Raw genomic sequence first — 22,159 nt, forward strand, 5'->3', positions numbered from 1 at the left:
TCACGCCGACTTGTGCCCGCCCTCACAGTCGGGCATATTTGTGGAATACACCACACCGCCGTTGACCATGGCCATTGACTGAGAAACCCAGCGTTTCTACCAGCTCCCTCCGCAGGAATGTGTTAAAAAAGTCCCCCCTCCACTCCCCTGTAACGCTTTGCTTATATCTACACAGGGAGACAATACTGCATAATTATAGTGTTCACGGAATAGTAAATTATATAACTTTTATGCAGTCTGATACAAATGAATTGGTCACTTGTGGCCGATAGATTACACGATGTAACACAATTTTTGTTCCTGGATAGTAAGTGTTATTTCCTCATTGCTTATGCCGAAAAAGTATAGAAAATGGATATTATTCCCAACAAACTTTGCTTTTGTGACGAGGGCAGTGATATTTTGAAATGTACCTATTTTCAATGAGAAAACGGGCGAATTTGTGTCTTTTCGTTCACACAAAGTCAGAAGAAAACAACATATGAATCAAAATTAACATGTATTTATACTAAAGTAATAAAACAATTACTACAAAAGATTTAGAAGTGAGTAGTTTTTCGAGATTTACGATTATACTTTAAATCACTTTCACAAATCAGCCCCCAAATGTAGTCTCCCATCATGTTCTCGTTATATTGTCCTTGGTAGTGGCGTTTAAAGTCCAGTATATCCTGGTGGAAGCGCTCGCCTTGCTCCTCCGAGTATGCTCCCATGTTCTCCTTGAATTGATCAAGATGAGCATCAAGGATATGGACTTTGAAGGAAATCCTACAGCCCATTGTGCCGTAGTTTTTCACCAGTCTCAACCAGCTCCAAATAGTTTTCGACCTTGTGATTGCCCAGGAAGCCACGAACCACTGCGACAAAGCTGTTCCAAGCCGCTTTCTCCTTACTAGTGAGCTTCTTAGGGAATTCATTGCACTCCAGAATCATCTCTATCTGCGATCCGACGAAGATACCGGCTTTGACCTTTGCCTCAGACAGCTTAGGGAAAAAGTCTTGAAGGTACATGAAGGCTGCTGACTTCTTATCTACATCTCTGACAATTTGTTTCATAAGGCCCAATTTGATGTGCAGTGGTGGCATCAGCACCTTCTGGAGGTCCACCAGTGGCTCTCACTTGACGTTCCTCCCCACAGAGAACTCGTTCCGCTGTGACCAGTCCCACCTGTTGTAGTTTGCCTTGGTGTATCTGCTGTCCCAAAGGCAAAGATACCAGGCAAACTTGGTAAAACGGCCTTGGAGACCCATCAGGAATGCCACTATTTTGAAGTCTCCGATGACCTCACAGCCATATTCATCATACTTAAAGGCGTCCAGCAAGGTCTTGATGTTGTTGTAATCCTCTATGAGGTGCACCGAGTGAGCCAGGGGAAGAGACGGGTACTTGTTACCATTATGGAGCAGCACAGATTTGAGGCTTCTGGATGAGCTGTCAATGAAGAGGTGCCACTCATTCTGGTTACAGGCGATTCTGATTGCCTTGAACAGACTGGTCACATTGTGGCAGAAGCAGAGCCCATCTTGACGGGTGAAGAAGCTGCAAAAAGGTTGGTGACGCTTCCTCTGATCTGCGACTTGCACACGTTCATCCAACAAGTTCCACTGCTTGAGCCGAGACGTCAAAAGCTCGGTATTGGACTTGGTGATACCAAGATCTCTTATCAAGTCGTTGAGGTCTTTTTGGTTGGGGTAGTATGGGGTTCTCTCCTCAGCTCCACCTCTGAAATTGTCATCTAAATCTACAACGTCTTCCTCGCTCTCTGACTTGCTGCTGTCTTCTAAAGACGGCTGCTCTCGCTCCGGAGGAGTGGGTATGGGGAGCTCATGGCAGTGTGGCACCGGGGCGATGGATGATAGCAGGTGCATTCTTGCCAGTCCGACGTTTGGAAGGGTCCACCATGCAGAAGTAGCAGTTGCTTGAGTGGTCAGTGGATTACCGCCAAATTATTGGGATAGCGAACTTTTTGGCTCTCTTTTCCCCTCTGTACCATCCTACAAAAATACATTAATTTCACCCATGACTAATGTGTAAGAGATTATCGCAACATTTTTCATATATGATATATTTTTCATTAACATTCAAAATTGTTAAACATTAAACATTTTAAAACTTTTACAATTAAAAAAATTGTAGCAAATTTTATATCATAAAATTCCAAGCAACAATTGGTCATTTTACCTTCCGGATTTTTTTTGCATTGCTCGCAGGTGCAATGAGGTGCCCAGAGATTGTCTTGATCCCCGACAGGCATGCCGAAATATGCATTGTAGGCCTCACACATCTTACCAGATGCTGCCACAGAGTACTTTTTCTCTCTTGTCTTGATAAATTGGCCGCAGACATAGAAAAATGCATCTGCCGGATGCTTGCAGCCTCTTGATGCCATCTCAGAAAAATGCAGATATGTATCCACTGAACTGGTTTGGCTTAAGGCCCCTGTATTTATACTACTATTTATATCACTGGAAAGTTCTAGAATGTTCTAGAAGTTACTCTAAGTTTACTCAGCACTGACTCTATCTGGTATGTTCTGGAAAAATAGGTAAATTTCAAAATATCAATGTTCTGGTCACAAAAGCAACGTTTGTGGAGAATAATAGCCATTTGCTGTACTTTTGAGGCATAAGCAATTAGGAAATAACACTTACTACCCAGGAACAAAATAAATAAATTACACTGTTATTTTTGTTGCTTTTTTTCTGAATACTCTGATGTAAAAAAAATCCTGCAAATTAATTGCAGTGGCAACACATTCCAAAAGGATTGTGGTATCTGACACAGCCATTCCCCGAGGAGCAGGAATTGTTCAAGAGCAGTCCGCACACTTGCTGTGGTCCACATTTCCATTTTTATCGCAGATGTGTGCGATGTATCACTGCCTAGTTTACATTTGAATGGTGAATATATTGGTGAAAAAGGGAACATGGGTGGTGTTGAGCAGGAACTACAGTTTTAATAATAATGATGCCCTTTATTCAACGTAAGCCTCGCTGACTCTTGAGGGCGCTGAATGTTATGTTTGGCCAATTCTATATTTGGATGCTTGACATGTCGGTGGAAATTGGAGTACCTGTAGACAACCCACACGTGAAGATAACACTGAAATTACATGCAGATACATTAAATAACAAATGACTGTACTGCAATCTCTTGGGCACTTCATATCCCAAGGCTACGACACCTGGCATTCCCAGGCAGCCTCCCATCCAAGTGTAGTGAGCGACTTCCGAGACACGTCGAGTAGAAGGCTTCTTATTTATTAAGAGCACACTGGGCGATACATTGTGTAACGCAGCTACACATAGGTGATCCTAACACGTAGCCCCATCTCCGGCTCCGCTACGCAAGCTGTTCGACCAGCGCAGCGACGGAGAGAGTCTTCCAGAAAACCAGCAGCGACGCAGCCAGGACCTAGGACCCGCAACAGCCACGAACCTCTGGTTCGGTCCCCCTTATATCTGTCTCGGCATGGCCAAGCTCCACCTCTGGCAACGCCCCCTTTCCAGAACCTTCGAGCTGGTTTCCGGAGCTTCTCGACTGACTCCGCCTTTCACCTTTACTCCAGATACGCCCCCCTTAAAGAGGTATTATGTAATGCAGCCATGACCGTAATTACCACTCCCGGCTGACAGGTGTCACCCTGTCATTACACAAGTACTAACCAGGCTTAGGGGTGCCCGCGGTAGCGAGATGTTAACTTTCTCACCTGATATGCAGGAGGTCATGGGTTCGATCCCGATCCCGACCCTGATGCTTGAATGTTTTTAATTTGCATGTTTTCCCCGTGGTCGCGCGGATTTTTCTCCCTCCACTTTTAGAAACATGCGTTTAGAGTATTTGGCAGCTATAAATTTCCACATGATAAGCCACTTTCTTTGCGCTCTCATTTGTGGCCAGGGCGTTTCTGCAAAATACCTATATAGCTCCAGTGGGCCTTAACTGGTAAACTAAAAATAGTTTATAATTTAGTTTAAACCCGACTTAGATTCTGAATGCTCAATTGATCGGGCAGATTTTTGGTGAATTGGTCATGATTTCCTTCCCTGTTATAATCCTCTTACCCATGTACATTACTTTGACATGTCGAGAATGTATGTAATTAAGCATACAAAATACAGTAGGGACTCCCAAAACAAGACCTCTGCATTTCACTCAGAAAAAATCGACCACTACGATAACAACACAGATAACGGTGCCCAAACTGGAACTCAACGCCCGAGTTGCAAATTCAAATTGGCAAACTATGGATGTTGTCAACCAATTGGCTGCAGCGACCCCTTAAATCTGGAATCAAGATCACCAAAATCAATATCTGCAATTGTAATGAACTTATAAATCATTCTCCAAATGCATTTTGCGGTTTTGTGTTTACCGATCAACATACCTGCCCTGTGTGCACAGTATAGTCTACGCGACCGAGTGCATTAATTAACAGTGAACATGACAACCGATTTACATAGCAACTCCTTCGTCAGCCCACACTGGCCAGAGTGGTGAAACATTGCCATACAAATCCTCTGACCAACATAGCATAGGGAAGCTTTCATCCAGCAGTGGATTTTAAAATGGGTGCACATTATTATTTACGGATTAATGGTCAAGATTTACTCGTGTATAAGAAGTGAGCATGACACTTGTAGCTTGTGGTGTTGCCACGTGTCCTTGTTTTTCCATGATTGAGAAATCAATAAATCTTCTTGGGACATAAAAATGTCAGTTTTTTGTCAGTTGTGTAATAATACGCCTTTAAAGAAAGTGCATTGACATGTAGTTCTCCCCTTCTCCGGTATTGTGATATATTCTTCTTGCCATATGTCCTGGGGTTTTTTTTTGCTCCCTCAGAGGTGGCAACCCTCGTAGATAGCAAATGTCGAATTAGTTGACAGCACATTTCAAATTGTAATTCCACAAAACCAAACACAAAAAGCAGAGACGGTCCAGGGTCTGCTTGTGTAGATTTTTGGTGCATCCCTTCGTGTTAATGGCAAGTGCAATGTAAACTACCACACACCAGGGGCCATCTTAAGGTTTTGATGCTCCCAGCAGGAACCAATTATGAGGTACAAAGCCACATCAGATATATATGGGGGAAGAAGTCAATACGTTTTGAGAATGCGAGATGAAAGGCATACAGACCCAGAATTTTTTAAACTTTATTTTTCAATACGATAACCCCATAATGCCAATGTGGTTATTCGTTTAATATGATTGGCAAATAAAGACCAGTCCCGGAAGTAAACACAATTGGCAATGAACTACATTCTGGTCAATCCATACGTGTTATTGCTGGGGTTCCCTTCATCCACTGTGGCCTCGGGCTTTGCTGAGAGGTTTGACCGCCCCCACTGCCCAAGTTTAATGAGTAAAACGCAAGCCGATGACACAACATACGATGCGGCGGGTGAAAGTGGGGAAGAAAAAAAAACCTCACTAATCGTTTCCGATCCCACATTTTAATTTGAATGCCAACGTAGCACGCTCACCATCACTCTCTCCCTTTGATTTGGAGGATTATGCTTGGGTGCGTACCTGTTGAGTTGATGAATGGGCCAGGTGTAATGCATTATGCATCCACATGAACTTCAGACTTTGGTTGAAGATTGTATTATTTATGAGGAATCTTAGCAATCAGCTGTGTCGAAGCAAATATATTTTATTCCAGGACCACCAAATAAAACACCATGCATGGCAATGCATCCTAATTTGCATTGCATCGTGTCATTACATAAGCCAATGTCTTGCTTTACTTTTCATGTTAATATTATTTCATTTGGCTGCCTCGGTTTGGTATTTTGACAGTAGAGCTCATTTGTATGAATCCAAATAATCCTCAGAATGCTTCAGCAATCGCTGGTAATATCGTAGTCAACGGATCTCATCATGAAATCAACACAAGCATAATACTGTTACATTAATTTGATTGCTTTCATCTTTGTATTAAAATGCATCAGCACAGACTAATTAAAGGCATTTCAATCGCTTGAATGCTTATGTAGATCCAATAATTATGAAACCCTTCATGAGAAAGGCATTGTTAACAGATACGGCTTAGTGGAGACCGTGTCCGTTTTATTACATTTTAGCACGTTCTATGGCATTGCATAATCAACTGTGTATCTACGGCCTAGACAAACCCCTCGTATGCTTATCTGCAATTTAATTACTGTTTATCAACATTGCGTGGACTTTTTTGGTAACTTACAATTTCAATAAACAAAAACAGATGCTGTGCTGCATCATTTTTTGCTAAACCCACCGAATTACAAGGGACCTCTTGGGGAAGCTCTCATTATATTAAGAGGTTAAAATAGAACCAAGGTCCATGCGGTGCTGTTTCCTACAATGCAAAAGCAATGCTTCATGTTTGTACCCTCAACTAACGTACGCATTCCATCTGACATAAAGCCGTGCCTTCCATGATTTACTGAACACATTACATTTGAACATGAATGGAATATTTAATAGAAGATTACAAACTATAAACCTTATCATTAAGTATTTATCATTATCCGATCCATTCCTTAGCTGCCACTCCGCTATTAGTCTTGACCATCAGCTCGCATCCCTTTCAGAGACGTGTCCTGCACCAGACCACTTACTTTTCTCAACAGTTTTAAGAATGTCATTATCTTGCGTATGCATTCTAATCTACGTGTGCCTTCTTCTGTCTCTCAATGTAATCCCAAGCATGCATCTCTTCACGCTGCTCTGCTTTGCTTTTGTTCAATATATTTCACGAACGATCTACTATTTATTTTCTTATGGAAAAAAAGATAGAAAATGAAACGATAAATCGGTTACATATCTAAATGCAAGAGAAAAAAACTAATCTGAAAATATTTCACATCTTGCTTTTCGTATATGCGACGGGCATTTGTGTCAAATGTCAACTACCATCGGCAAAGTAGATTGCATAGCCTACAGCAGCAAATCGCGTTGGTCACGACATGGTCACAACATGTCTCTCCCGCTTCCTCATCAAAATGTCCCTTACTTTGCCTCAGATCTGTGGGCTTCCTATAAGCACAATGAAGGATATTTACTGTGACCCCACAAGTGAGGTGATAAAAGCTTCACGCCTCTTTGTCATTGATTTACGCTCTGTTGAATGTCATCTTTTTTTTCCCTCTCGTTCTTTGTTATTATTTTAAGTGAACATTTTTTTCCGTCTCTCTCTTTCACACAAACTGGAAACAATGTAAGGTGACTTTGTGACCATTGTACTTTTTTCTTTGTGGTCGAGGTCCGGTTTGCCGAATAAAAATTTAACTTCACACCTCAGTGCTTTCAGTCGCAACAAACAAATTCGTTACATGAGTTGCAACGTTCAGTATTTTGTCGACAGTTTTCCAAAATACTCAAACCTTCCTCCATTTGCTCTCGGTAAAGAAACGCTCTGTTTTTGTTTGTTTGTATATTGAAAACCATATCTACTACATTATACATAAACCAAGTTGTATAAGGATATTCATAAGAATAAAAATCTTAGTCTTATCCATTGCTTTGATTTTTTTTTATATCCAGTGAACTATTCATTCGTTTAAGATAACAAAGACTCCCCACATAGCAATGTGATGTTGACACATGATAACAGGTTCTCGTTTTAAAATTGAATAAACTTAAGTCAGGATGGAGGGGGAGCGAAAGGAAGAAGCACATCTTAGAGGACGTCCACTGGAAATCGAGTGATGAAATCAGATCATGTGCAGGAGTGAGGTGGATTGGTGCATCATGGGGCGGTGAGAATGGTGCGGGCTTCGGAGATCCTTCATCCAGTAGTGGATTGATCATCGCCGATGATGATGATGAAATCTAAGAGCTGCCCAAACTAGTTTCCAATCCTAAATGCCACTTGTTGGCTTGAACAGGAATCACAATCACCTGAGAAGAGTGTTGGAGGCACGCATACATTACCACTGTAAGAATACAGAGTAGGATTGTCACAATCTGGTGATACTCCGATATGTAAAACAATATAAGATCTACAGTATCATCTAATTTACTAAATATTATCATATCTTATCTATGATAGACATTTTCTGATAATACATCTATAAAATAACAACAATTAAAGTTCACAGTGGTAAATGAAGTTCTAAAGAATAGCTATTATCAATTAAATTGGTCCTTTGTGAAACGTTTCTGGAGTTATTGATGCATGGCGGTTATATGATGTCGTTGTTTTTTTTTACAGCGTGTACGTTATTAGCATTATAGATTCTAAAGTCACATTGATTGGAAGACTCATGGCATGTTTATGTTGACTGAACTGCAGTTGCATAACTTTTAAGTAATCTTTATTCATACTTGAAGTACCGTACATCAAAGGTAATACGATGTCAAAAACTACTGTATTACCAATTTATGGGACACTGAACACATTCCTGCGGAGGAAGCTGGTAGGAAGGTTGGGTTGCTCGGTCAATGGCCAGGGTCAACGGCGGCGTGGTGTATTCCGCAAATATGCCCGACTGTGATGAGGGCGGGCACAAGCCGGCGTGAGTAGGTGAAACGTTGAGTTTTATAAGGGCACCACGGGGTGATCAGCCCCTCCCCACCCAGCCCCACCCCTCCCACCCCCCACCCAGCCCCTCCCCACCCAGCCCCTCACCACCCAGCCCCTCCCCACCCTCCCCTCCCCACCCAGCCCCACCCTCCCCACCTAGCCCCTCCACACCCTACCCTCCCCACCCAGCCCCTCACCACCCAGCCCCTCCCCACCCTCCCCTCCCCACCCAGCCCCACCCTCCCCACCTAGCCCCTCCACACCCTACCCTCCCCACCCAGCCCCTCCCTCCCCACCCAGCCCCTCCCTGCACGACGGACGGACACAATAACCCCCTGTGGGCTGGTGTAACCAGGAGGTTTCTACCAGTATAAGGTGATAATCTTTATATCGTGATATTTAATATTTCATATTATCGCATTGTCAAAAATGGCATCGCAGCAGATGTAAGACATAGCGGCGATTTACATGCAGATAGAAATACATAGGCACATTGTTCCTCAAGGAAGTGTAGAATGATGTTGTCATTCCCCACCTGTGCAAGCGGCTCTTGTCTCAGCGCTGCAATCTATAAAACGAGCAGCTTATTCTGAAACGGAGACAGGGAGTATGCTCACGCAGATGGGACCAAGCCCAGATGGCTCCTACTATTCTGAATGCGAGGCTTTTTCTCAGCTGGATTACTTGTTTTATTGCCCACCCTGTTTGAAATTTATTTTGAACGTAAAGTTATCTTGCAGACATTTATGATACACTGTGTGGCACGGTTACGTTTAGGATAAACGAGCTGTTAATTTCCAAATTGATATTTCCTCAACGTTCTGTTATGCAGCCCCTGTGAATATGTGCAAATTTGGTTTATAGCTCTCTGATGTATTTTTCGGGTTGTAGCGAATGTTGCTCAGCACAATGTCCGATGTTTCACGCCACGTGCTGGACGCTTCTTCCAGAACCGAATAGCCCCCAGCATGTGGAGAAGCTCCCAGCACAGAGTGCGAGACGTCAGAGACAACCCGAAAACACATCGTAAAGCAACAGAGCGCAATCACAACTAGTTTTGCAACAATGTGGTTATTTTGTTTCTGAAATTGTCGTTTATTTTATGTATCACAACATTTGCTCACATTCAGGCCTCGGCAAAGAGCTGACCCCTTTTTTCTTGACACATATACTTTAGGTTTCATTAAGGAAATACAGAGTCATCTTCTTGGTTCTTTTGGTAAAGTCACGTAGAAGGGAAATCATAAAAGAATAAAACATAGTAAAATAATTCTCACGACGTTTCGGCCACAACGCAAGCAGCAGTCCTCAGGTGAAGAACAGGTCTGTCGGAAAGACAGTGTCTGAATGACACAGTGTCTGAATGACACTGTCTTTCCGACAGACCTGTTCTTCACCTGAGGACGGCTGCTTGCGTTGTGGCCGAAACGTCGTGAAAATTATTTTATTATGTTTTATTTTTATTATTTTATTATTTCCCTTCTACGTGACTTTACCGAAAGAACCAAGAAGATGAATCCCTACAGTCACGAAAGCTTTAAATCGACATGCAGAGTGTCTGGCCCTGACGCAGTGTCCTTGTGCTGTCGCACTTATGAGATCCATTTACTTGCCATTGCAACTGTCAGCACTTTATCCCATTTTCGGTTTCTCGTGGTCTGATACGTAATGGTACAAATCACAATTTGTTATGCTTAATTTGTACCTTGAATATCCTCTAGGTAATTCAATTACCATAAGAGATGTCACCTTGAATTTAACAATCAATAGCTTTTAAGAAATTCGTATTTACAGCTGGGCCAATGTGTGTGTTCACTATAAGTGTAACATTATAGACACCGTTTATGAAAAGGGTTTATTAAAATGTTTTTAAATAGAGAGGAAATAGATGATTGCAACATCATAATAAATAAATCGAAATAATAATGATGTCCAGTTCTTTATTGATTCACATTTGGATGAAGACATGTGTGCCATGACAGTTGTGTTGACCATACTTTATCACGATGGTATGGGTTGATGAAGGCGGTGACCGCCTTCATCATGCTCCCCTGACGTTGGTATCGGCTGGGATTCGAACTGGGGTTGCCTCGTTCACAGCATGGTGCTTTACTGCACCACGACTCCTCCACCAGCCTTATATTCTGCCGACATACCTCTAAGCCTTATCTTTAAGTCCTGCTTATATAATACAATATCTGCACTGACTTTCAAGGTAACAACGTAAAAAAATAAGAATCGTAAAATGTTTCATCGTGGTTAAACTTATATCATTCTCAGAACATTGTGATGATGCCCCTCGCGTGTAATGGTATCGTATGGAAAACAAAAACAAATGGCATTATTTGTGATTGAACAAAAAAAAAAAATTCATGGACATTTTTTTTTACATGAAATGAGTGCAAGAGAAAAACGTGAGTGCAGACGTTCACACCGGTGCCCTAAGTAATTGATTTTCACACACACAGCATCAGCAGTTTCACACTCTACGCATTGCGCAAACCTCATTAAGGCTCAAGTGATAAATAACGCACCGTCAGTTTTAATATTTTACAGCCCTTTGTCAATCCACTGCTGGACCAATGGCCTCCACACACCAATTTGGTCAAGGAGTTGGTGATAGGGAGGCCCAGGAACGCTTCAGGTATCGTTCGCCATTAATGTCAATCGTGACCGACTATCAAACTCGGATGGCCTGGCTCATAGCGCAGCACGCTAACCGCTGCGCCACCCCTCCTCGTTTATTAAACAACGTAATCTCTTATTTTATACTTATATAGCGCCTTTATCCAAGAATGTCTTATCACGTGGACTGCATGAAAGCCGAAGCCGAGGCCAACTGTACGTGTGAAACACGGGAGGGCCATGCAAACGCTCCTGTGTTCGTGCATGCACAGTGTTCGTGCGCTGTTGTTTAATTGAAATTGATGACGCCTTCCACAATGTGGGTGTGTTTTTTTGGGTGTCGTCGAAGTAGAGAAGGGGCTTGCTTGGCTGGGGGCTGTGGGGGGGGGGACTTTTTTTTCGCAATTAATTTTTACTTCACATGAGATTGGAATTGTGATCTGAGCTGAATTTGGACTCTGATAATGATGGATTAGGCTTCCATTTCATTACGGTGTGCAAACTTCCACATCATGGACCAGAAAGCGTGTTTGGTGGCTTCAGAAACTAAACAAATGTTGCGTAAACCACAAGCAATTCCGCCAGTCACGGTGCTGACGCGAGCACTTACGTTTCCGAAACTCAAAGTGAGACCCTCTGCGTTCAGGGCACCTGGCACAAATGCAAACGCTGTTTCTCTTTCAGCGATTATTATGTTGTACTGCAACCCACAGGGAGCTGTAGGCTGCAACACGACATCAACACTCTTAGTGTAATTTGCAAAACACTTTTTCACAAGTATTTACGATGACGTTCTTGGTAGGCGAACCTGCAGTAGTATATTTTCTAGATTTGAGGTTTTCGTGACTGCAAGGATCCATACTTTTGTTTTTTTCGGTAAAGTCACGTAGGTAAAAAATAAAATAAAATGAAAACAACTAAATTAAATCACGACGTTGCTTTCGAAACGTCGTGATTGAATTTAGTTGTTTTCATTGTAATTTATTTTATTTTTACCGAAAAAAACAAAAGTATACTGCAGTATATATAAAAAAAAACCCAAAAATATTCCGAAGTGGATTAGTTGGGCAATGCAAGAAGAGCACAGTACCTGGTGCAGCAAGCAACAGACTTCATGCGAAACAATGAGGGGGGAGGGGGGGGACATGACCCCTACTTGGTCAAGGAACGCGTAGTTTAGTAGCCAGCTACATAAAGCGCAGGTTGTTTCCGAACAGTTTGCGCAGGTAAAGGACCTCCTCTCTACCTGTTGTTAAACTAAATGGGAGATTATTATTGTAACGGGTGCCTTGAGACATTCGTGCAAGATTGAGAGTTGTAGGGAAAATGAGCCCGGAGGGAAGCGTCATGAAAGACGGAAAGCATCGCGGAAACAAGAAAACGGGAAGAAAAAAAAATCTCCACCGAGGGTCAATATTCAGCAATTTTAAACAGCCTCCTTTACTGGAAATTCATCTGCACTCGTGGATCTCTGAGAATGGTTTGTAATGATTATTTTGAGCGAATCCACTGCCTAGTGAAGAGTTATTGCTTTTGATAAAACTCGCTAATAGAGGTATTGCTCATCCGTGTGTTTCATGGAGTTTGTATAACCTACCTTGGAGGCAAAACTTAATTGTCAGAAAGTTTATTGTTGTATAGGCCTGACATATTAGAAACACCTTAAAGGAGGTTTAGCATAGTATTTAATGGATTGTTTCAATTTATTTGTGTGCCACTTGCCCTCCGCTCCCCATGGTTCATGTTGACAGTTCCTACATTATTCTATGCTGTTGGCACTTGAAATAATTTCAATTGTTTGCACTTCCATTCACATTGGGAATCATTTTAGGTTAAAGCCATATTTGTGCAATTTCAATAAAACACAATTGATATGTAAAATATATTACCAATTAAAAAAAGTACTTGATTAAAATTCATTGGGAACTGTTTATATTCGGATCCCGTCCTGTGACTACAATAATACAACCTGCAGTCACGAAAACTTCAAATCTAGATTAATACAACTCCGCTGCTGTTTCGTGTAAACATTTTTTTTCAGTGAATAGTGGATTCTGCAAGAGTCGGCAATTTTGCCACTTTTAACTACTCATTCACTTGCTCGTTTATTCTTTTAGTTTTTTCAACTTGCTGTATCTTTTTTTATTTTCTGCATGCAATTCTGTCTGATATAATATGAAAGCTGCCCATGAAAGAGCAGCCGTTGACTGCCTCTGGATGAAGCGGCTACACTAATTGGTGAGAAGCATGACGCAAACTTTTTTTGCTCTGCCGTTTTGCCGACGGAAACAACCAGAGTTCTAGGAAAATGCTCCAGTTGTGTCAGCTGCTGATGGATTGGATTGTTCTTTACACTAAATGGGGGCCTGGTTATGGCACTGCATAATGCATATTGCGCCGGTGCAGCCGTGTCTTCCCCTATAGCCGTGCGTCGTGCCTTGCACATTCAGCATGTGCAGCGTGACGCCGGGCACTGTTGCAGCTGAGGGGGTGACAGCTGATGGCCAGAGCGAGTGCAACGCCATAAAACGCTCATGCAAGGCCTATGCCTCTTGGGAGATCGGGTCCAAAAACGACGCCTCTTCCAGGAAAAATATTAATGCGTGCTCGTTTATTTGGTTCCGGCCCATGTGCCCCTTGGCCGCCGATCTGACCTCCCTCTCTCTCCGCAATGAGTGTGTCTGATTTTAGATTCAGTGCATTCGTTCTTTAGTCAAAGTCAAACAAAAAGTCCTTTTGGCGCTGGCCGCAACACTCTCGGGTGAATTCAGCGGAGAGATAATGGCGATAAACTTGGTCCACTTTCCGAATTCTTTTCTCCCTTCAGACTGCTGATAGCACTCAAATCATAGTTTACACACCACGAGCTCGGGGGAACACATGAAATGTGCTTTTGTGGTTTGCCATCGTGCTTGAAAGCATTTTAGTGTTAATAATTAATATGTACCTATCTGCGATGTCCAAAAAGTTTTGAAAAGCACTTGGCAAGGGTTAAATAATTTTAATACATGCGGCAATTACATTGAATTAGAGAGCAATTTCCCCTGAGCAATTCATTACAAACACAAATCTTGTTTCAAACTTTTGCAGAACATGCTGATGGGATGAAATTTAAAATGAAATGCGAGACCTAAAGTGGTGTGTATAATGCAAAATATTGCTGAAGCTGAAAAAAGTGTACGGATTGAGTTTTTGCGAACAAGAAAATGAAAACATTTTTCCTGTAGAATGACCATAACCTTTTTACGCTCCTCTTCAGTGCTGATGCGGCTGGCTTTTATTGTATTTTCCCACTGAAATAAATGTTTGGTTAGAGAATAAGCCTGAATTATGCACAAACCCACTCTGCGATGAGCGACTGTTGCATGACATAGGCCAATCTGCCATATGATTTGTTCTACTGCCCATGTAATTTCAGATAACGTTCAGTTATGCATGTTCTAAATGCGCCCATCTTGTAAAACATAATGGCAGCGTAACATCTGCTGTGTAAACAACAGCTGGTCTGAGACAGTGGCCCATAAGAGCCATGCAAGCGAAGGTTGCCTGTAACCTTGCAATGTGCACTTCCTGAAAGATAACGGGGGCCAGACAATGTAGAGGGATTATATCAATATGACCCAGACAATGTCCTTGGTTGTTGTATTTATTAATATGAGGCGATCCCAGAGTTGTCGGTGCTGGCAGCAAGACCAAATTTTGTAGGCCACCAAGCTAAAGTTTGTGTTTGTAACACAGAAATGTATCTATATGTTCTGTGTATGTATGTTGAACTTCCTTTGCACCGTATGTAGCCAACCGTGCTAATCGGAGTGTGAACGCACACTGATTTGTTGGATGTTTATTCACGTCACTGACCCTTTGCAATAATCATATCACATGAAATACATATTAACGAATAAATAAACGCACGTTGAGTGGCAGGATGGCCAATGGGCATACAACGCAGTGCCAAGATAATGAGCCAGAACTCATAATATTACAACTTAATATTGACCACCAGGTCGCATGAAGGATTTGGTGAGCCGCAGGTAATGAAATAGATGCTTTAAAGTTTGAACACTTTTCTTCAGCACCGAGAGTATCCGACTATTCTTTACAAGAATAGACTGAGATGGAATAACCTCAGAGATTCAGCAGTGTGAAACTAATTAATTGATCATGGGTGTCCAGGTTTTTCAGATAGTACGAGAAGTCACCACCAACGTAAGCAACTTTTGAACTGCATTTGCTGAGATTGGCCCTCTGGCACTGAGGTGGAACCAAGAGGGGCACTTAATGCCAACACTCCATGGTTAGGGAACGTGAGCTTTGTACCAACTGCTTATTAATTATGACCAATTAAACTTAAATACATTATTACATGGATAATTATGTTTAAGAGAAATGGGAACAAGAGTTCCACAAAATTGCATCATTAGCATACTGAATTAATTAGAGGCAATTCTGAAAATGGGGTGAAAGTACAATATTTGATGCACATTACAATGAAAAAGCATGTGACTGTGAAAAAAAAAGCCGTGTGCACAATTTTAAAACGACTAACAGCCAGCCAGTCAATAACGTAAAGCATCTACATGTAACATTTACCAAAGACCACAACACAAATAACCCAACCGTAAACAAGCAAAATTGCCGATACAGCAATTAAACTCAAATAGTTATTTTTACATTTGTATAAAAGGTAAAGGTGCAGCTGTGAAATGTCTGGCTCAGGCCACTACTGGAAGAAATGCCTCCACTAGAGAGGGAGGTCTGGAGAGCCCTTCAAGAGGGTACTTGGCCTACTCGTCCACATTAGCTGGACATCTAATAAGAGGTGGGAGTACGCACACTTTACCCCACTACAAGCAACCTACCGATTGACTACCTGTGGTTTACACATTCATGTTGCTGAACATTTGTATATCTTTATGCGTAAGAGAAGAAAATTATCCTCCATCAGAAAAAAAACATTCACTGAATGTTAGGTACAAGGGGCTGCCCTTCCACAACCTTTACCCAAACAGCGTGGAGAATGTGACGTGAGCAAAAAATGAATACAACCAGTGAGCAGAGGTCAATCTGGTCATCGCAAATCCCACACACAGCCGAAGGGATTGGGGAGAGAAAGCCAACGGCCGTGCACGGCAGGGTAGTGCCCAAGCCACCACACCCATTTGCCATGAGCCTGCACACAGTTTGACCCTGCATGGACCAATTTCCCTTTGGATATGAATTGTCGCCAGCATAAACCTCCGTCTCTGTATAAATTGCATTTGTGGATTTTCTATTATTTTTAGTGAACGGTGTAGCTGTCCGGTGCACTTTCGGGTTGTATAATTCAGGAATCGGATTCAATTGCTGAATCGTTCCCGAAGAAGCTCCTATCATGGGGAGTGAAAAGTCGGCCATCGTGGCAATCAACATGTGGTACAACTCAAAAACGACATCGCAAAGCTATACAGCATAACTACTACGCAGTAGAGGACACTAGGTTAAATGTACATTGCATGTGTCTATGAAGATATAAGTAGCTCATTTACACGAGTGACCAGCCTCATGAGAGGAATGCACTTTATTTATTTATTTGGAAACCAAAAAAATAATCGGCAACTTTTATGTAACGTTTCAACTGGTGGGAAAATTCCCGACTGCCACGTAACATGATTATTGGTTACACAAACATAACCTCCTCACTTGAAGAAGTTTACCCAACCGAGTTAAAAAATTTTAAAGTTTAATGTTGGATTGAAATTCTCAGCTAATGCGATTACATCTGAAAGATGACTGCTTTCGGGAGCGTTGTTTTCTCGTGGTGACGATTTGATTACTGTCCACCTCGCCACTGGAAAACAAAAATAAACAAAAAAGACAATAAGAATTCATAATGTCATGCCTGGGTCTGCTGCACAAAGCTCTTGCGACTCACATGAATGTTTTGAATAAATAATTTCCCTGGCATTCTCGTCGGTGTGTAAACATCCACCCTCCCTAAATTGGTTGGAAATGAAATGAACTTGTATTAAATCTATCACATGAACGAATTGGATGGGCTTGCTCGGCTGAATTGTGCATTGTTGAAGCTCACCGACTGTGTGTAATGCTTTTTTTTTTTAAACTGCCCTATATTTGTGTATGCGGGGAGAGAAGACGTTCACAATTTTGACAGAAATGCAAATTTATAACGGGAAACATTTTTATTTGGCTTTTCTCAAAATTGCTTGGCAGCGGGATAGTGGCTTTTACTTCCCGTTTTTAGAGCTTGGCAAGCAACAGTGATGCGTGGGCATGTGTAAATTAAAATTTATGATACAGGTGCTTTCTCTTGATGTGACAAAGTCATCGACACACTCCCCGTTAGAGTAAATGTGGGCATGCTCTTTTCTACCACTGCCATGGAATGAAACGAAGCACAACTGAGGATCTTGCCCGCACATGCAATTGGCAAACCCACTAAATTGTCTGACCAGTGGAGCATAATCATGTATCATCATGTGAAGCAGCATTGGATCCTTCCACGCTAAACAACAATTTCTATTTAGGCAGCCTCTAAATGTGATCGCATATCAAGATGCTGTACGGAACAGTGGGCATATCTATTTTATACACAGAGGCAGTCAGTCACCGGCAGAGTAAAGTGAAAGGAATGTTCTTGAGCCTGGCCTTGAACAGGGGCAGAAAGATCATGGCATGGATGGTTGGGGAAAGGGAATTTCAAACCATGGGGAAACTGAGAAGAATGAACGACTTCTCGCTGAGCTAAAGTTGACCGGAAGCATCGATATAAAACTTTGGTTAATTGAGTGGTGAGTACGTGGAGGGCAGCAGAGTGAGATGAGAGGAAGAGTTAGGCAGGGGTGAGTCAATGAAAGAAATTGAAGATGGTGAGTATGATTTTAAAAGGTACCTGGGCCTGCATTGGGAGCCAATGTAGGGATTGGACTATTGAGGTGATGTGGTGTAATTTATGGGTGTGCGTGAGAATTCTGTTTCTGGAATTTTTCATCGTGTGAAGTTTGTAGGTGGAAGGCTGTAAGGAGGTTTGGATGTGATGAATGTATGGGGGTGACGTTGACTAACTGCCCTTAACCTCATAGGTCACAGTAGCCATTTCCAGCATTGATTTAAGCAGCTGAATTTACTTATCAGTTTCTTGATGACAAGAAACACAGATGGAGAGCCTCATAGAAGCAAACGGATGCTAGTTTTCCCATCAGCTCCACATCATGAAGCTAGTGGTGGGTAAAGTCAGCAAATCATTTGTGAGAGGACAGTGATTTTCTTATAGTTCTTTCAAGGGTATTCAAAAGTTAAATGGTAATTGGAGATCCCCTGTACCTCCGAATTGCATGGTTGGCTACGTATTGTGCAAAATAAGTATTACAACATACATACGTATGGTGTTACATAGTTTTGGATAAATGGTACTTACAGTATTTAATAATGCTAAACCGTATAACAATTATGTTATTGCATAAACTGCCGTGTACCTAGGGCTGCGGTCCTAGTTAGTAGTACATTTCCATAAAATTGTTTTCGCTTACTCAAACTAAATTTGTCTTGACTCATGTGCTTCTAACCCAACCAGCTGAACATCAGCAGGAGGCATGACTCATTTGAGTTGTTTGGGCGAATTTTTTTTTTAAATGAAGTAATTTAAAATATTGCATCAAGGGCTTCTTTTGAATAGTGATAAGATGTAAAAATGTCAAGCATGCAATCAAACGGAATGTTCTGTGCAATACAGCAATTCCATGTTATACTTAATGTGTCTATCATACCACAGTATATATATAAAGCACGTTATTGCTGGCTGACTGGCTGGCTAATGATACGATAAATAAAAAATAAAAGAATTGACAGCCTTTTGTCATTACATTCCTGGAATTAACGTCACACTCTGTCCATCATGGGGGTTGTTTCACCATACTTCACTGTGCTGGTCGGTGTGAGTTATTGAAGGATGGGTTGGCCCTGGAAATATTTAGATATCACTTGCAAATGATGTTAGTTGTGGCTGCAAACCAATCTCACTTCACCAGGTTCATAGCACATTGTGCTAACTACTCCGTCACCGTTCCCTCCGCTTCGTAATGGTGGGAATATCAAACAAACCTTAGAACCTCAAAACAAATTATCATTGTGTGTGCGATAGTAAGCCAGATGAAAACTGCCAATGACATACAATTAACATGCGCCTCCTACCTCCTATGACATTCACCTTGGGATTATCCTTCCACAGAAAGCAAAAAATGCTGTCACTGCTGCAGGGTTAATACAGCCAATACTGTTAATATCACGTGAACTAGTCGAGATAGCCACTCTTTCATTTGCAAAGCGTCGGGCCATCCTTTGGAATGATATATTAACACTCATGCGGGGCTGTCAGCTGTGACGTATGAGTTAAGGTCCCGTGCCATCGGGATGGACACGTCGCTGGCAAAACAGGATAAATGACATACTGATCAACCGATGTCTGGCCCAGTGGCAGATGGAAGGGGCAGCTTGTTATGCAAAGAATTTACAACAGCGCGGTAGTTTCATTCCGCTGTATGTACGTATGTATGTTGAACTTATTACACACTGTATGTAGCCAACCGTGCTAATCGAAGGTGCATGCACATGTAAAAAAAATAAAAGTGAAAATATGGACAAAATAAAAAAAATATATCAGGCCCCAATAGCTAAAGGAACAGCCTTGATCTTTTTGCTCGCACAAATGCAGCTGTATTGACTTCGTAATATTTGGTATATTAAATTCCCAAATACTATGTTCTTCATTTTGCTCGGTACAAGCCATCTGCTGTCACCATTGGAGGAATCTAATGTAGGCTTTTGCTTCGAGGTGTGTGGTTGGAGCACGCAAGCAAGGAGTGAGAGGTGGGAGTGGGGTGGGCCACCGAGACAAGCGGCTTATGAAGGCACTATTAAAGCTAACACAAACAGCTTTTCATTTCTATTCAATATTAGAGCAAACGGATGGGGACCATGGGGCTGACCTCAAAAGATGTTGAGCTCTCATCCTCTTCCAAAACGTCGGTGTTGAACTCAATAGTGAGCATTGATCCCACGGCGTGCACATCAAACAACCCTGCTTGTGACGAATAAAAAACGATGTGGCCCTTTCTCGCTCACAAAAAACTAACTTTAATTATACATTGTGACACTTGATGATTAAAAAACACACAGAATCTTAGTGCGCTTAATCTTGCCGTCTAATGTGGGGAAACGATGTTCCTTCCTTCTGAAGAACAGATTGATTTGTGAAATCGTAGGCTCATGTGGATATTGCGAAAAGGGCAAGTGCCTTTTTTGTTTGCTTTAATAACCATGTTTTTGTCTTAGGGGAGAGGTGTAAGTAATTGTGCCAGGTTTTGCTTAATAGATGCTGCATTTGCAGTGCCCTTGTTTGGTTGCAAAGTCCATTCTTAGTCTCAAGGGTATTGTCAAGGGAAATAAAGACCACGATAAAGCCAATAGTGTGCCAAGTCAAAACGATCATCCCAATGTCTTTACCACTTGTTCCAAGTGATCATATGCGAGCCCTCCGCACTCACTCACCCAGCCTCATTCCTTGTGAAAAATCACTTCTGTCTATATTCAATATAACGGAATAGAAATTTAATTTAACAATAGTTTTTTTCATATTTCCCTGTAAGGTTTTATAATTTCTGCCAAGTTTTCACCGTCAGTGTTGAATTTTAACCCCTTCCAGCGTCCAGAGTGAATTTAATTACACTTTATGCCATTTAATTGTAACGGGGCAGTAATTCAGTTTTGCTCATGGCAAAAGTGGGCTATAAATTAACTTATGGCGTGACACTGCCCAATTAGTGTTAAACCACTCCTGATGCAAAGCCGCGTCGCTACATTCGTAAAAAACTGAATACTCAGAGTAATTAACTTACCAATTACTAGCAGCTTGCAGCAGTCTTTAATGGAAATGTCACTCGTGTATGTGTATGGCATGCAGGTAACACGTGGGAGGTTACAGTGTGGCGCTTATTTCTAACATGCAGCTGGTATTATTCTTTGGTTCTTTCGGTTAAGTCACGTCTAAAGATAAAATAATAAATTAAAATAATAGCGACGTTTCGATTGCAACACAAGCAATCATCATCAGGCATAAGAGAAATAGCAACAAAAATCTAACTTGAAAACTATCGACAGACATACAAGCAGACAGACATCACAAGGACACAGAGAGAGGGGCCGTTTCTGTGACGGTCCCTTAAATATAGGGAGGGGACCGTCACAGAAACGACCCCTCTCTCTGTGCCGATATGTGTCCTTGTGTGGCAATAGAAACGTCGCTATTATTTTAATTTATTATTTTATCTTTAGACGTGACTTAACCGAAAGAACCAAAGAATAATTCCTGCAGTCACGAAAGCTCCAAAAATTAAGAATGCAGCTGGTATTCCAGCACTTTGACAGGCACCCTGATTAAAGTTGGTGGGGACTAAGGGATTTGACACAGGTGTGGCTGGCAGGGCCATTTGGAAGTGTCAATGTAGCCTCCTCTGACAATCCACCTCCGTTCTTTTTGCAGCTCCCTTTTGCTTCTTTGCAAACATGCGCACGGACTAGCCGCACCTCCGATTAGCTTGGATGGCTACTTACAGTGCGAAAGAAGTTCAACATACGTACCACAACTGCTACTTCCCCTACGTGAGGTGCAAAGAAAATTCAACATACATAGCCACTCCGTGAGTGCATTCACACACGAACATGACAACAACACCCTGCGTCGCCGAAGTAGACTTGGGGGGCTAGTGCTGTTTGCGAGTACCTATTAAGGCCGGCACGTGAGGCGGTAGTGTGCCAACAGCATGCATGGCCCTTCTTTGTCTTCCCAGTGCTGATGCTGCTCTCCCCACATACACACGCAATGTACACTTACGCTCACGCACAGGCTGTAGATGCACATACGCAAATGTGCAAATGCTGAAAAATACAAAGATCACCCTCACAGCTTTAACAGACTGTTGGGGCAAGTGCTGTTAGCGAGCACCTATGAAAGCCGGCACGGCACACGAGGC

Source organism: Lampetra planeri, chromosome 10 (genome assembly GCF_965212315.1).
Source record: "Lampetra planeri chromosome 10, kcLamPlan1.2.h2, whole genome shotgun sequence".
Lineage (NCBI taxonomy): Eukaryota > Metazoa > Chordata > Hyperoartia > Petromyzontiformes > Petromyzontidae > Lampetra > Lampetra planeri.